The sequence below is a fragment of the Salvia hispanica genome, chromosome 5, assembly GCF_029641045.1.
Source record: "Salvia hispanica isolate PSC_SH4W2 chromosome 5, Shi_PSC_v1, whole genome shotgun sequence".
NCBI classification, from domain to species: Eukaryota; Viridiplantae; Streptophyta; class Magnoliopsida; order Lamiales; family Lamiaceae; genus Salvia; species Salvia hispanica.
In genome coordinates, this window is record NC_142696.1 from 5,546,790 (window position 1) to 5,564,745 (window position 17,956).

Sequence of the window (17,956 nt, forward strand, 5' to 3'; positions counted from 1 at the left end):
TTGGGTCTGTGGTATATGATTTTATATGGTATACTAGTAATACATAATATAATTATGTATATATTTTGTTTTGGTTATGAGAAAAGAAAAGAAAAGGAGAAATAAGCATTCAAGCATATCATCTCAAACGGATGTAATTTGCTTTCTCGGTAAAACAATAGAGGCAAAAATATCAAATGAGAAAGTCAAATTACTACTTCTTATTAAATGTCACATATTTAATCCGTGTTTATTCAAATAAATTGTTTTAACTTTATAAGAATAATATAGAAAAAATTAGTATAAAGTAGACCCCTTCTTTTATTAATTTCATAATAACTGTGAATAGAATAAATGGTGAACTATGAGGTCTACTAACTTAAAATAATAAAAATGAAATGAGACATATTTTGAGACTATAGGAAATAATAATTAGTCAATAATTTGGTTTTAACAATAATGAACTTAAATTTGATCCCTAAAAAATACACTTTGCACCTTTTAAGCTCCCGAACTCAAAATATTATCACAACATATATATCTCTGGGAGTGAAACTTACTAGTATCATTTAATTTAAGGTTCTTTTATATATTATTCATATTTTTTTCATACATAATAAAGGGAGAAAATATCAGTTATTTATGCTATGTATAGATTCATTATAAATATTACTCTCTCCGTCCTATAAGAGTATTCATTTTTTCCTTTTAGTTCGTCCCACAAAAATATGCAGTTTTGCAAACTTTTTTCTCTCTATTGAGGTGGACATATTTTCCACTAAAAATATTTTGATTACTTTTCTTTCTACATTTCTCTTAGTTTATCAATTGAGCATTAAAATTCTTGTCCTATCAAAAGTGCATATGGCATATGGAGTATATTTTATATTAATATTAAATAAAATACTGGGATAATATATTTTGTTAATTACTATATATTTCAGATATCCTAACTTCCGCTTCCGGTGCAAGGATGATAATTGACACATTTGTTATGTTAATTCTGGTTGTTGATTTAATTAGCTTAATACTTTGACACATTTGTCCTCCAATTAAAGATACATTTTGACTCGACACTGGTTTCAAGAAATTGTTTTACCATTTTGGGCCGTAAACTAAAATTAGAGCAAGTCTAAATATGAAAAGTTTTTAACCAATTACACACCTCATAATCCACTTACACTACTTCCACTACATTTCCCTCTCACTCTTATTTTTTGTCATCTCTCTCTTACTTTACAAATTGCATATTTTAAAAACTATGTCATTTACAAGTTTATCTATATTTTTAGGACAGAGGAAATATTAATTTTATAGTAGCATGTGAGTGTAATGAGTTAATAGAGTATGAGTTCCACCTACTAAAAGTGGAAATAAGGGAAATCTGTATTTAAATGACGGATAATCCAAAATGACTAAATGTTAGGTTTTGGCGGACGGAGGGAGCAGTTTCTTATGTTATGTTGATTGTAGTTGTTCTCAATGGTTGTACCAGACTTGTGAGGCTCCAAGTTTTTATTTCTCATTTTATTGTTGGGTTCAAGTCATTTTGGACTTGGAATGTACTATTTAGAAACAATTATTTTTATGTTATTTACAAAATGTTCTAGTTAACCATTTGTGAATTTGAGATTTGAATTTAACAATTTTATGTGAATGTGGTAGTATATATGTTTAGTATCTTTAAATTATTTTTACTTATATAAATGGTTGAGTTATATACACTCTTAATTCAATAAACACTACTCATTTTTTTATTTAAATTTTATGTCCAAAAGAAATGTTGTATCAACTATTTATTTCATGCGTCCTCTTAAAAAGTGGATGGTTAATATGTATTTAAGTTGCAATTATAGCATTACTAAAGAATATGGACTTATCATTGTTTCTTATGTCTTCCTAAAGGTGTATGGTTTATGTATTTATTTAAGTTGATGAGCGGATTGGTGGACCGCGGGAGTTGGAGTTATGTATATCGCTCTCATACAATAATTGAACATAATTGAATGGAAGGGGCCTCCGCCTTAACTCGCAACTAATTGAGATCTACGTCACGTAAGTACAAAATGCTTAATAATAGAAACAAAATTGATAGATTATTGTCATACATATTATTTACACCTAAGAAAAAGTCGCTCTCTTTGCAAATGATTTTGAATGATGTACTAAATTATTTACTCATTAGATTATGCACGTATTCTGAGGGTGTTCAGTTGAAAATATTAAACCTTATGATAATTAGTCAAAACCATCTCTTCCAATAAAAATAATCCCACAACTTTTGCTAGATGGGTAATTTTATGATAATTAGTAATGACAACCTCGATCACTTATATGTACTCAAACACACACACATGCGCATATATATAAGAGTTGGATCAATCTCGTCTTACCATCCAAGTGTTCATCTTGCAAACTACTCCACTATTGTGTCTTCGCCAAAGCCTTCTCCAATTATATTAAATACGACGATCAATTCGGAATTGATATTGAAACCGTCCACACTAGGATTCAAACTTCAAAGCTTGAATAAACAATGAGATAGATGTACCATTAATTGATTTTATCAAATCCAACCATCTCAATTACTGTTCGAAAAATACAACGAAGAGAAAAATCAAATGATAGATAGAGATCGAACTCATTAATTAGAAACCAAAATTTGATCAGTGTAACTCTGTTCGGCCTCATCATATCATCCGACCACATCCTACAATTAATTTTATAAAAAATGGTGAAACATTAAGTTGATAAATATCATGATATTTACCTAAAAATCATTGTTATCTGATAAAACAACGTACCTAAATTTTAGCATAACTAATTATTGTCTAGTTAATTAATAGTTCAACCATCAATTCAATCTCCCATAACGAGATGATTGCCCCATTTCCAAGGGTCTTCAAAAATCATTATTTAAACACAATGTATCCAAGCAAAAAGCCAACATTAGACGCATACTATTGAGATAGAGAAAAAAACAAAATCGTCATTCTCTTCGAAATGGCCATGCTTGAATTCCAATACCAGTCTCTGCTGATGATAACATTAACACCACTGCTTGTGGTTTGGTACTTAGCAAGCAGAAGAGGCAAAAAACCGCCGGAGCCGACAATATGGCCGGTTCTAGGGATGCTACCGGCGGTTCTCCTAAATCTGCGGCGGATACACGACTATGCCACGGAGGTCCTAACCGCATGCGGCGGCACTTACCGGTTCTTAGGCCCGTGGTTCTTCAACATCGACATGCTCTTCACCTCCGACCCTGCCAACATCCACCACGTTTTCAGTAGAAACTTCTCCAACTATCCCAAGGGCCCCGAGTTTCGCAAGATCTTCGACGTCCTCGGCGAGGGAATCTTCGGCGCCGACTTCGAGCTCTGGGAGATTCACCGGAGAACCACGATGGCGGAGCTCAAACATGCCGATTTCAACGCCTATCTCGAGAGGACTGTTTGGGATAAAGTGGAGACCGGCCTTTTTCCGATTCTCGATCGTTTTTCAGGAGGGGAGCATTTGGATTTGCAGGATGTTTTCCAGCGGTTTGCTTTTGATAATATCTGCAAATTCGTGCTGGACTACGACCCCTGCACTTTGCGCACCGGCTTGCCTTTTTTCCCTTACGAGAAGGCTTTCAGCACCTTGGCTGAGCCGCTTCTGAGGAGGCACATATTGCCGGAGTGGATGTGGAAGCTGCAGAGGTGGCTTGACTTCGGAGACGAGAGGACCATCGCCAAGGCCAAAGCTGCGTTCGATGACTTCATCTACTCACGTATCACTTTCTCCAACAGCAGTGATAACAATAAGAGGAGTGTGTTGGATGCGTTCGAGAAGGTGTATAGAGAGAAGAAATCAGTGGTAATCAATGGCACTCTAACATCGTTCATCAAGGATACCTCGTTGAGTTTGATGTTTGCCGGGAGGGACACGACGAGCACATGCCTCACGTGGCTGTTCTGGCTCATCGGTCAAAACCCTACCGTGGAAGCGAAGATTCTGGAAGAAATGGAAGCGGAGCTCGGTTTGAAGGGCAAGTGGAGGCCGTTCTCCGCGGAGGAGTCGCATAAGCTAGTATTCCTGCATGGAGCGCTCTGCGAGTCGCTGAGGCTGTTCCCGCCCGTGGCGCTGGAGCACAAGGCACCCGTCTCGCCTGACATTCTACCAAGCGGGCATTACCTCCCGCGCAACGGGAAGCTCATCATATCGTTTTATTCAGTGGGGAGAATGGAAAGTGTTTGGGGGAAGGACTGCTTGGAATTTAAACCGGAGAGGTGGATTTCTCCGAGTGGGAAGATCAAACATGAGCCGTCGTATAAGTTTCCGGCGTTCAATGCGGGGCCGAGGACTTGCTTGGGGAAGGAGATGGCGTTTGTGCAGATGAAGATGGTGGCGGCGGCGATACTCTACGGGTACAAGGTGAGATTGGTCGAGGGGCACAAGGTTTCTCCACGGGACTCGATTATTCTACATGCTAGAGAAGGACTGAAGGTGTTGTTGTCAAAGAGAAATTGATGGGAAGGATGTGAACCAATGATTACAAAATTAAGATAAGATAATACAGACTGTTATCTTTTTCTTTATCCAACTTGCAGTTGCAGACAACCATTGTGCTAGTATTTGCTCCATTTGTGTATTTTCTTCTTTTCTAGTAGTACTATTTGCATTGCTTCTTAGTGTACAAAACCATTGATTTTACGTAATAAACACATTGTTAACTTTTACGGATAAGTAGTACTGGCTTTGTGTTAATATATGAGTGGATAAAGTTTTTATGTTATTGTTTGGCAGGCGATAAATTATCTAAACAGCTACTATTGCTTTTCTAAACTTAATATAATTAGTTGCCTTGTCTTGTCCCTCTCAAAAGGTGATAGTTTCTTGACACGTCTAGATATAACGGTAGCATAAGACAAAGTATCTATCGTTCGAGATGGAATGATACAAATGAGAACCATTTAGGCATTAATTACCAATGTCCCATACCATTCCACATGGTATGTATTATATAGGTTGGTGCGCCTTATGCGCAGGCCCAGTGAAAGATTAGGACATGAGCGGTCAATTGATAAAGGTCCACTTCTCAACCTGTAGTGCCAAGAATTAAGGATAAGAAGTTCCTAGATGGCTACTACCTTCTACTCCCTCCATGCCTCATTAATTGTTCATTTTTATTATTTTCATCCGTTCTCTATTTTCACTTAAACGGTAAGTAAGCTTCACATTCCACTAACGCATTTTACTCATATTTTATTACTCCTTCCATCCCATAGAAATAAATCATATTTTTTTTTTCGTTCTTCCTATATAAACAGTCCATATTTATTTATAGCAAACCTTTTTTTATCTTTCTTTTTTACTTTATCATTTATGAGGCCAACCATTCACTACACAATTCTCTACATTTTCTCTTTCTCTCTCACTTTACCAATTAAACATTAAAATTTATGTCAACCCTAAATGGCCTAATCTGTGGGACGATTGAATATAAAACATATTTTGAGTTATTCATAGTATTATTTTATTTTTTCCTTTTTTATTTTATTTCTATTTTAAAGTAATTTTTAATAACATCTGATTCAAGGTTGTCATTCAAATTCCAACAACGACAATTTCCTTTGGGTGTACCGTATTCAATGTCGATTAATAAAAGTCAAGGTCAATCTCTCTCTCATGTTGGATTATTTATGAAAAAGTCAGTCTTTAGTCACGACAACTGAATGTTGTTGTATCCAGAGTCACAAGTTGTGAAGGTTTGAAAATTTAAGGTTGTGGAGATGATGATGATAGAAGGGTGATTCTACCGTATGAGTGAGCAAAAAAATCAAAAACCGAATATCCGAACCGAACCAAATCGAAATTTTGAAATTCGGTTCGGTTATTTCGGTTTTTCGGTTCGGTTCGATTTTAAAAATACAAAAATTTCAGAATTTCAGTTTTTCGGTTCGGTTTGTTTCGGAGAAAAAAAATAACCGAAAAACCAAAAAAATGAATATATTTTAAATATAATATTATATATATTTATTCTATTAATTTAATATATTATATCATATATATAATATATATTCTTTTAATATATTTTATATAATATATATTATATATATTCTATTAATTTTATATTATATATATTTATATTCTATTAGTATATATAAAATAAATTAAATTATATATATTAATATATATTATTTTTTTCGGTTTTTCAGTTTTTTTTGAAAATTTCTGTTTTTCGGTTTTATTCGGTTTTTGAAGTTCGGTTTTCAGTTTTTCGATTCGGTTCGGTTCGGTTTGGATTTTGATCTAAATTCGGTTTTTCAGGTTTGGTTCGGTTTAGGCAAAAAACCGAACCGAAACCCGAATGCTCACCCCTATTCTACTCTTACTGTTGTTTATTAAGAAGTTTTTCAAAATTTTTGAACTACTGATTTGTTTTTATTTTTCTAACTTTGTGTTCCTATTTATGAATATCTATGTTTTATTGATCAAAACTATTGAACTATTTATTTAATTAGAATATATGCTTCTTTCTTCTTTTATCCTTAGTCGCACATTTTTCTTTATTTGTATATCTTATTCTAACTAACTCATACTATTTGATCCTTAGTTGAACATCTACTCTTTGTCATTTGTTTTATTTTATTTTGATCTACTCATATCATAAATTAAAATTGTATAAAATCATTTATCAAATATTAAATGTTTCATTTAGAGTGAGTTGAGAGAAGTACATTTCTCTTTTTGTTATTTTTTATAATACTTTTCATTGTTTATAGTGTTATGAATACTTTATTGTAATTAACACATATTCTTAACTATAAACATCATTATATTATTTTTATTATATTTTTTTAATCTACTTACCTTAGAATTTATCTTCATTATTTAAAAATCTTATGTCACGTGAATAGCACGGGCGATAACACTAGTTATATAAAAGTGGGACTCATATTTCACTAATTAAGTTTTTCAACCAACTTTTCTTTACATTTCTTAAAATTCATGACGAAATCAAATTCAACAATTTAAACTTTAAAATAGATTAACTAATCAAACTATTATCTTAGGGAAAAGCATGGATGTGGGCCCATACCCAAATTTTATTCATTTTTTACTCCATGCTCTTCCACAAGAGCACAACACCCACATCGATACTCTTCCGCAAGAGCATGCTCAATGGTCTCATCATTCTATTATTCAATTCAAATACTTCAATTACTAAAAAAAATTTCGAATATTAAAATGCATTAAAAATACCCGAATTACTACTACAAATTACAAAAAAAAAAAAAAAATTACATAAATAAATCCTAAAAAATAAAAATTACATACTTAAAATCCTAAAAATAAAAATTTACATAATTAAAATTCTAAAAATTAAAAATTACATAATTAAATCCTAAAAAATACATCTGTGGAAATTTAAAGAAGACTAGTTCGATGGCGGTATCCACAATTGTTGTCGGGGAGCTCGTATCATTGCAATATGTGAATCAAGTTGATCGGATCTCATCCAAGACGTATCGGCCATATTGTCTTGAGCCAAAATGGCCCACAACGAGTTGGTGGGGGGGTGGAGGCGGTAAGAGGGACCGGGAGCGGGAGCCGGTGGTGCGGTTGGGGTCGTGGCACAACAGCGGCTGGCCGTCGCCTGTTTCCTTCCTTGAGGCCGGCGTTGGGAACCGCTCGGGCTGGCATCGGGGCTATCCAAGTGAGCTCCGGCAAGCTAGCTTTCCATCTAGTCCTCGCCGGCGTCGGATAGGGTCATGCTCCTCGACCGTTTGCCGGAGGATCCGGAGGAGGATTGGATGCCTCCCTTATACTTCGGATGATGACGTACCTCCTGTCAAGTGTTGAGATGCTTGAATGGTTTGTAATGCATTGATTGGTAGGTCGACATGGCGGCCGTGATGATGTCGATCTCGCTCGTGCCGCTCCCTGCCGACTGTTGTTGTAACGCCCCACTTTTCGAACCCTAATTTCCGAGTCAAAATTTTTTTGCATTAAATGTTTTTAATGCTATGAATTATGTGGATTAAATGATGAGTGATTTAATTGCATGATTTCTTTATGACCTAGTTGCGTTGTGGAGTTGAGATTTATTTGAATAGTCAAATATGTTGAGTATATGAGGTGGCTGTTGAATAGTCAAAGATGTGGAATATATGACGTGGCCGTTGAAAGGTCAATGTGTTAAGAATATGAGGTGAAAACGGAAATGGTTGAAATCGTGACGTGATTGTGTAAATATTTTGATGCGGGTGAAATATATTGTGGTGAATTATTCCCTAAGGGATGAGTGAGATTAAATAGGATCTTCATAAATATCATACACATTTTATTTGGAATTTTTGACCCCCATGCTTTATTGGAGAGAAATCTCATTTTTCTTGGATTTAATTAAGTGCTTGGGATATTTATCCAAATTAAATCCAAAATCCGATTATTTCTTATTTTCTCCATGAGAAAATCGACCCCTATGCTTATACATGGAGATTTTCAAAAATCTCCTATTTATGGGAGATGGAATTATTTTATTATATTATTTGATCCCCTTATTTATTCCATCCCATGAATAAATTCAAATATCCTAGCATATCTTACAATATCTAAGGAGGTCTTACCATATCCTATGTTAATTAAGATTTGAAATTGATGCCTTGTGGAGGAAGCATAATTCATGCCACTTCCCTATTTTATTTGGGAGAATTATTATTTTTACTATGCTCCGTGATTTTTTATTCTACTCTGTGAAATACCAAATTAAATCATATGCTAACTAAATAGCATATAATTAGAACCCTCCCCTTATTTCTCTCAAAATTAACGCCAACTCCTCCCCATATCTCCTCAAATCTTTTTATTTATTTAATTATGGGAGTATATTCTTGAACTCTATAAATAAGAGAGAAAACCCTAACCCTGGAATCAAAGATCACGCCTACACTCTCTCCCTCACGCAGTCTCCCACTCTCTCTCAAATTTTCTTCTATTTTCCTCAAAGATTTCTTCATCTTTTGAGAAGAATTCAAATTGAAGCCTCAAGAATTATTGAAGAATCAAGATTCTACTTTGTTTCTACCGATCGTTTTATTCAAGAAGAGGTATTTAGATCTATCTTTTCTCATCTAGCCGATTAATCGGTGTTCTTGAACCCTCATGCATATAGATTGAGTGAAAAGGGGAAACAATTGATGAATATGAAGTGATGTGCGTGTGTGTGCGCATCAGTATGCGTGCGTGTGTGTTTGTGTGTGTGCGTGTGAGATGTGTTGAATGACACTCATGCGTGACATGTTTTGATGATAGATCTGGAGTTGTGGTGCGAATAAAATTGATATGATGAGCATGTCTTGATTTTTTAATGATAATATAAAACTAATCGATGGGAAAAAGGGAAACGTTGGGAACATGCATGATTTTGAGTAGATGATTGAGACTTACTTATGATACACATAATTTAAAGGTGATAACTCGGGCTCTCAGCGTGATAGCAAGGGGAAGAGCGTACTTGAGATCTAAGGAGTCGAGGTGAGCTTTATTTACTAAACTCTTTTATTACCAAAATAATGATTATGGTGTTATAAGGATGGTTTAAAACGTTATTCCATGCCTATGATTGTTTTGATGATGTTGTGTGTCTGATGTCTAGTTTGTGAGTTCGCTCCATTAGGCTATAGGACCATATAAACGAATTCGGGTCTGAGTAGGGCCACAAACCCTATCAGACTAGTGTACACAGTTGGGATCGGCAGCCGTCCTTGCTAGTCGGCCGGTCTCGTGGGCGAATAGTGTGGCCACACTTTCGTCGCACTATGGAATTGATGTGAATTGTTGAAAAAATGGGGGTGACATTGAATTTTACATGGTTTTAGAGGATGGTTTTGTCTGAATTTGATCATATTTGTCTATTAATGGACGTGTTTGTATATACTTCTCTATTATGTTGGTATGTTGACCATTTTGTTAAGAATGTGTAGAAAAAGATACAAACTATGTGGATGTGCAGCAGTCTTGGTTTGAGATAACTTTTACTGGATATTTTGAAGTCCAATCAGCCTCATATGCATATCAATCTCTTCGACTTTGAAAGAGCTTCGCGTGGGTATCTTACACGCTTCAATCAGAGTCCCGTAGAAGAAGTTATGACCGTTTTACGAATACTTCGTTGTCCAGAAAATTACACGCGGCCGGGTGAATTTTACTCTTTATAATTCCACCCGGCCGGGTACGCTATTTTGGCGTATTTTTATGCCAAAAACGTGATTTTTGACGGGGGATTAAAAGGGAAAATGCCTAGGGTTCAGGGGATTCTACACCTACCGCCTCCATCACTCACACACACCCCCAAGAACACTTTGAGAGAGAGAATTGAAGATTGAAGACTCCAGATCGGAAGATTGAAGACTTCATTCCATAGATTCGTTCCACAGGAGTTCTTAGTATCTATTTTTCATGTTTTTGTTCGGATTATTTGTGTTAAACTTAGTTTCTCCATGAACATGAGTAGCTAAACACCTTTTTGTAGAATTCTTGGTGATGATGCATTGATTCCATAGTTTTTATTTAATTAATTTTGTTCTTGCCTTGCTCTTGTAGTTATTTGATTATTCTTGGGTTTATTCCTTTCAATTGCTTGATCACCACTTGATTGTGTAGGATTAATTAGATTAATCGGGAGATGAAATAATTAATCTGCAAATAGGAATAATTCACACCTTAATGCAATAAAACTCGGGAGAGTTGAGGTTTGAAGTGGGGTCTTTGACCTAATCTAGCTTTTGGGAGTTAGGGGTTTTAGGATTAGAAGGGGACTTCAATCCTAGCACCTAATCTACAGGTTTCTCACCTCGGGAGGGGGTTTAATTTATAATTGTGGTCGACTTAGTAACTCTAGAGACACCAAAAGGTAAGACAATTTGATTGGATAAGAGCTTGGAATTGTGCATCGGATCCTTGAGTTCTACAATTTTCTCCATATTATCTTTTCACTCCGTATTTATTTGCTTTTACTTGTTTATTTGCTTATTATATGCTTTTCGTAGTGTTAGAAAAAAACCCAAACCTTTCCCGATTCTCTAGATAGTAGTCAAAGTTTGTTCGTGGTAGTTAAGTTGATACGAATTTGTCTCTATGGGATACGATACTCTTGCTTGCTAATTGCTACACTAGCCCCGTACACTTGCGGGTATCACTTGTGTTAAAATAAGTTGAGTCAGGGGGAAATTGTTTGACTGGCCAGTCTATGAAATTATTTTGTGATACTCGATGATATTCTTTATAACTGCAAACTCGAGTTCACTATGGTAAGGATGACATATCTATTAAAATGTTTTGGCATGAGTCCACTGAGTATGTTTAAAGTACTCAGCCCTGCATGTGTTTTCCCTATGTGCAGGTTGAGCGGCGACGAGCGGTTGGCGGTGTTGAGCAAATTAATTGAATAATAATATGATCATTTTGAAACATCGAGTGGAGCTGTGTCTTCATACATGACTTCACTTTTCTCTTGGATGCTTCCGCTGAAACATGAACTTCTTATCTTTTGATTGAGTTTGAACTTATTCCATTTTGTTTAGGATATCGAACATGATACATTTTGGATTATATTAAACCCTTGTCGTTTTGAGCATAAATTGTGATATCTATTCTTCATTGGATTTCATCGTGAAGCCGTTGTCTTATTGTTTTAATTGTTCATTAATTACTTTGGTCAAAACCCTTTTAATGAAACCCTGGCCTACGTTCTTGTTGCGTTTAAGTCCGCCTAGGTCGCGATCGCTGCATTTATTATACCCTAGAAGGGCGGTCGTGACAGTTTGGTATCAGAGCCTCAGTTCTTTCCGCTTTGGACCCAAGAGTCTTAATGAGTTAAAATTCTAAGAATGTGTAAATTGACTAAGTGATAATCGTCGAATGCTCAACACCACGACTCGTCCCCGCTCAACCACGAAGAATGAGGTAACAAGTATCTTGATTAATATTGATTTGAATCATGGGATGTTGGAAATTACGATGAATGAAAGTTAATGTGACATTTTTGAGATTTTCTTGGAGTATGAAATGACGAGTATACATGAATGTGAAATTGCTATTTGCGACTATGCCAAAAAAATGATGAATGTTGTTATGCAAGTGAATATGTGCTAAGACCTTTATGAGTTGAATGAATGGAATTCTATATGATTGCGATTGCTTGATTGTATGATGAACGACATCTATGAGAATGAACTTGAGCATGCTGCTATACATAGTTGTAAATCGTGTTGTGAATGAAAACTTTGTGATGATATCGAACTTGGAGGCACGAAACACCGAATGCGAGGCAAGCGACTTATGAGAACGAATTATGAATCATTGAAACACGAAAACATACGAACCATTTGCCTCGGAAATGAAATTCCGTTTATTTTTGACATGATACTACCTTCACACCCCCATCGTTCGACACATACATAAATATATCCATCATACTCTCAGCATCATTTGAAACCTCATACACTATTGATTTTTCCGATCCTTGTGCTGATGCTGAGATTTCCTTTTGTAGATGGTCAACCGGTATTATGCACCAATGCGAAAACGTTACGCAAAGAACAAGATTTTTCCCATAGAAACCTACCAAGATTTTGAATGGGATGGAAAGTCCTTTCTTTTGACCTACGTCACCGACTTCTATGATCTTTGGATGGATGCATACGCGTATGGAGGGGCTACCCATCACGTGGGGATCTCGAGACTTATTCACAGCCTGCCAACCCCTTGGAGCGAGTGGACTGCCCAAGCGGCATTACCATATACCTGGTCCAGTCCGCCCGAGTACGAGCCTCAAGGCGACATGATTGGCCTGTTAGGAGTGCTACTCCCAGCCATGGCAGCTGCGATGGACGGACTGCCACTTCGTCCGCTACCGCCCAAGTATCCGCCGAGTCAAGCCCGTCGATGGAGATATCGACGTGATAAGGAGCCGCATGTTGATCGTGTCCCTAGTAAACCAAGGCTTAGGACTCGTACGTCTAACCCGTTGATCATACATGAGAATGTGGAAGAGATGCGTGCGATAACCCCTCCGCCCCCACATGCTGGTGGAGTCAGCGAGGATAAGGAACCTTACGAGGAAGGACATGATTTGGACATAGAAAGTGTTGGAGAGGATGAAGACCCCGAAGAGGATATGAACGAAATTGACTAGGAGTGATAGTCGTGGAATACGTTGTTTTGTTTCCCCCATGTTTTGATTGTTTTGCTTGACTTTTGCCGTACCTTTCTACATTTTGCTCTCTTTATTAATTTTTCCCGTTGATACTAAGACCTCATTGAGGCAACGTTTTGATTGATATGCCATGGGGATATTTTTCCATCTTTTACTACCTTATGATGCAATGGATTTTCATATTGTCCTTCCATGCCATTGTGAAAATTGTCTATCGCTATTTCATCACACCATCACATTATGTCATTCTATCGCACAACCGTCTTTAAATACCTTATTGTGCCCTTATACTTGCCACTCTATTTGCATAATTGTCTCTTGATTGCAATTACCTTGTTGATAAGGAACAATGATCCTTTTGATACCCTATGGCGCAACCGACTCTTGCAATAATAATGTTTTGACACTGCTCTCTTGCTATCTATCTATGTGACGAACTTTTGATATCTTGTGTTGCGAGAACATTTTGCCATATACTCCCTCCGTTTCATAGTAACAGAGGCTGTTCTTTTAGGCACAGAGATTAAGAAAAATTGTGTTAGGTGAGTTAAGTAAATGGAGAGTAAATTTGAAAATGGAAAAGGTAGAGAGATGAAGAGAGAATAAAGTAAGAGAGAGTAAAGTAGATGTGGAAAAATGTGTTGACTTTTACTAAATAGGGAAATGACTCTATTACTATGGAACGTACCAAAATGGAAAAATGACTCTATTACTATGGAACGGAGGGAGTACTTTAAAACAATCGTCTCATGAACCTTGTTTATCGACTATACCACGTGACTGTTCTAGAATTTTGAGAATAATATGTGTGTTGATAAATCAGAATGCCGCCGAGACGCAATAACCGTGAACCGACACCTCAGCCCATGAATGAGGAAAGTGTAATACAGTCGATTCCGGCACCGCCGTCTCCCCCACCCCCAATTGATCGGGAAATAGTGAAGTTGTTCCTGGGGCACCACGAGCACCGCGATTGCCGGCATCGCTCTCCAGAATTTGGGACAACGGTGGCGTCGAGACGCTCCCTCCCGTGCTTTGTTCGGGAGCCCACCCGTATTGCGCCTCAGTGGCATCTTGCTCGTCCACCGGGTATGGCCGGTAGCCACCCGAAATTTGCGAACCTTAGGTTTGAGTAGGGGGCGAGAAATCCGTATCCGGAGAAGGGAATGGCCATGAGCTGAACATTTTTTGCAAGAGTGAAAGAGTGAGAATTTAGAGAGAATTGATGAGAGAATTGTTAGGTGTAGTGTGGTGTAAAACTTTTTGTGTTGGAATGGGGGTATTTATAAATGAAATGGTGAATTTTTGGCGTAAAAATAATGAAAAATAAATTAAAAGTGGAGAAAATATGGATATCTCTTATTGGGAAGTGGAAAAATATATATATTTTTTATTTAAAACTGATTTTTTTTATACTTTTTGAATTTTTTTTTTAAAAGGAAAATAGACAACGGCTTTGCCTTTGGCCAATCATAATCCGCCACGTCGCCCAGCTCTTAGGCACGGCGGTGCTCTTAGCTAAGAGCAGGGTCGTGGCGTCGACAAGAGCACAACGGCGAGCAGGGTACTCACCGCGCCGTCGGCACGACGCCTGCACGTGCGACAAACACTGATGCAGATGCTATTAGATTCAAATGTAAAATACATAATTCCCATCCAATTCAACGCTTAATCTATCCAAATATCCTTCTTAATCCAACCATGCTTAGAAGCTATTTTTGGAGTCTTAATTCAAGTTCTATCAACAATTCAGATTCTAATGGATTCAATCTCTCATTGTTTTAAATTTAATATATACTTCCTCTATCAAAAAAAAAATAGGATTATTTTGCCATTTTTAGGTGTCCACAATAAATAGTCTCATTTCATAAATGAATATGAAACTTTCTCTCTTACTTTACTACACATTTTCTCTTTTTTTCCCTTACTTTTTTCTCTTTCTTTTTCTCTTTCTTTTTCTCTCTTATTTTTTTTACTTTTTTCTCATGTCACATCTATAAATAGAACTATTTTTTATGGAGGGGAGGGAGTATAATGAATGTTAATTTACCTATTATTTAACAATCAAAATAGGGTGGTTCGGTAGAATATGCACTACATGTGGGGGGGTTACAACTTCTTTATTCTAGGCTACATTTCAAGTAAAGAATAAAGTGGGGTTCTTACCTCTATTTCGTAAGGTTTGGAGATGGGTAGTTGTATGACATGGTCTAAAGGAGAAAATGTATGGGTAGAGAGAGACCACAACGGCTGAAATTCCGACAATGGTGGAGGCGATTAGCTCATGGTGGATGATACAAATTGCGTGATGATACAAATGCAAAGACTAAATGCCCTCGAGTGCATAATGGTTAAAAACAAAGATAAAAAAAAAAAGATTTGAAATAGTGAAAAAAAATTATTGAATGTATTATTCACATACATAGATGTTTGTGAGGATATTTTTTATACATACACTATGATATGATTCGAATGGACCAACGTAGATACCAATTATTTAGTTCACTCTTTTACTATTTTTTTAATTATTATTCTATTGTACTCATGTCGAATTAAAATTATACGTACTGCTGGTGTTCTATTATTAACGAAAGGGATGCAATCAGCTCCAGTTTTTTTCATTAATCTAAAATCGTTGCTACACGTTAGCCAATGTTGCCACTTTAACAGTTACACTTGCAGCACGCAGAAAGCGATGCCTCATCTCTTGTTCACCTTATCGAGTATATATCCATTGCAGCAGAGAAACTATTTCAACACCCTACTCACCACATTTACCATATAAAAATGGGCATTCTTGATTACTACAATTACCAATACTGTATCTTCCTCTTCCTCCTCCTCCTCCTCGTCCACCACTTCCGCCTAGCCGACAGGAGAGGGAAGAAACCGTGTGAGCCCACCAACTATCCCGTCATCGGCATGCTCCCCGACGTCATCCTCAACCTCCACCGCGCCCACGACTACCTCAATCAGATCCTCAACGACTGCGGCGGCACCTACTTGTTCAGGGGCCCCTGGCTCAGCAACATGGACATGCTCTTCACCTCCGATCCCGCCAACATCCACCACGTCTTCAGCCGAAACTTCTCCAATTATCCAAAGGGCCCTGAGTTCCGCATCATCTTCGACATCCTCGGCGACGGCATCTTCAGCGCGGACTTCGAGCTCTGGGAGATTCACCGGAAAACCACGCTGGCCCTGCTCACGCATGCCGACTTCAACGCCCGCCTCGAGAGAACCGTTTGGGGCAAGGTGGAAACAGGCCTTTTCCCTGTTCTTGATCATTTCTGCAGCGGAATTGGAATGGATTTGGATTTGCAGGATGTTTTCCAGAGATTCACTTTCGATAACATATGCAAGCTTGTGTTGGATCACGATCCCTGCAGCTTGTCCCTCGACATGCCTTACCTCCCCTGCGAGAAGGCCTTCAGTCACGTGGCGGAGCCGTTGCTGCGCCGCCACGTCACCCCGCGGGGTGTGTGGAAGCTTCTGAGACTGCTGAAGGTCGGCTCCGAAAGGAAGCTTCTCGAATGTTCCAAAGCTTTTACTGAGTTCATCTACCCGCACATTAGAGGCGGCGGCGGCGGCTCTATGCTCAGAGCATTCGAGCGTGTTTACAGAGAGAAGAAGATCGGGTCCACGGATGGTCTGAGGGACTTCCTCAAGGACACCTCGCTGAATCTGATGTTTGCCGGGAGAGACACGACGAGCACGTGCCTCACGTGGCTCTTCTGGCTTGTCGCGCAGAATCCGGCTTCCGAGAGGAAGATTCTAGAAGAAATAGAGCACGAGTTTGGTAAAAGAAACTGGAGGTGTTTCACTGCGCAGGACTCGCAGAAGCTGGTATACCTGCATGGAGCACTCTGCGAGTCGCTGCGGCTGTTTCCGCCGGTGGCGCTGGAGCATAAGGCTCCGGTGAGGCCGGATGTCCTGCCGAGCGGGCACCCCCTGGGGCGTAACGGGAAGCTGATCATATCATTTTATTCGGTGGGGAGAATGGAGAGTGTGTGGGGGAAGGACTGCTTGGAATTCAAGCCGGAGAGATGGATCACGAGCAAAGGAGGGCTGAGGCACGAGGCGTCGTACAAGTTTCCGGCGTTCAACGCGGGGCCGAGGATGTGCCTGGGGAAGGAGATGGCGTTCATACAGATGAAGATGGTGGCGGCCGCAATTATGCGCCGCTACCATGTCCGATTAGTTGAGGGTCATCCAGTATGTCCTCGTGAGTCGATCATACTCCAAGCCAAGCACGGACTCAAGGTGAACTTGTCTAAAAGAAATTGATAATAATTATCTTAATCTAAGTGTGACAGCCATCTTAATATGATGTTTAACTCCTCCAAAGTTTGGTTTTACACAGCCACGTTTATCGTTATTGCATGTTACTACACATTAGTCTGGCTTCTTACGCCACTCAAGCGTTAACTTTTTTTTCATAAAGTTAACAATTTATTGAAACTCATGCCAAGTTTAAATGTGTATTTAAATCATGGACGAGGGAGTATGATTTTTTTTTTTTGGTTTATATTCTAACCTAATTCTACTTTTTCTAAATTTTATTTTTCTTTTCGTTTCGTTATTTGCCCTTAACAATAGTTTGCAACCGCGGAGTACTAAATACAGTATCTAACAATTTATAAGGGGTGTGGGACGGACAGAAGATCTCGTCAGATTTGTATAGATAAGTATATTACAGAGTCTACAGACTATTCAGACGGATTTAATTCGGTTATACGAACTTAAATGATGGATCGATGTTGGTATGCGTAA

General features: G+C 37.9%; 2 pseudogenes; both read left to right on the top strand.

Moving 5' to 3' along the window:
- Positions 1-2,896: 2,896 nt before the first annotated feature.
- Positions 2,897-4,700, top strand: LOC125186893 (alkane hydroxylase MAH1 pseudogene; annotated as a pseudogene).
- Positions 4,701-15,941: 11,241 nt separating this feature from the next.
- On the top strand, positions 15,942-17,711 carry LOC125190809 (alkane hydroxylase MAH1 pseudogene; annotated as a pseudogene).
- Positions 17,712-17,956: the final 245 nt, after the last annotated feature.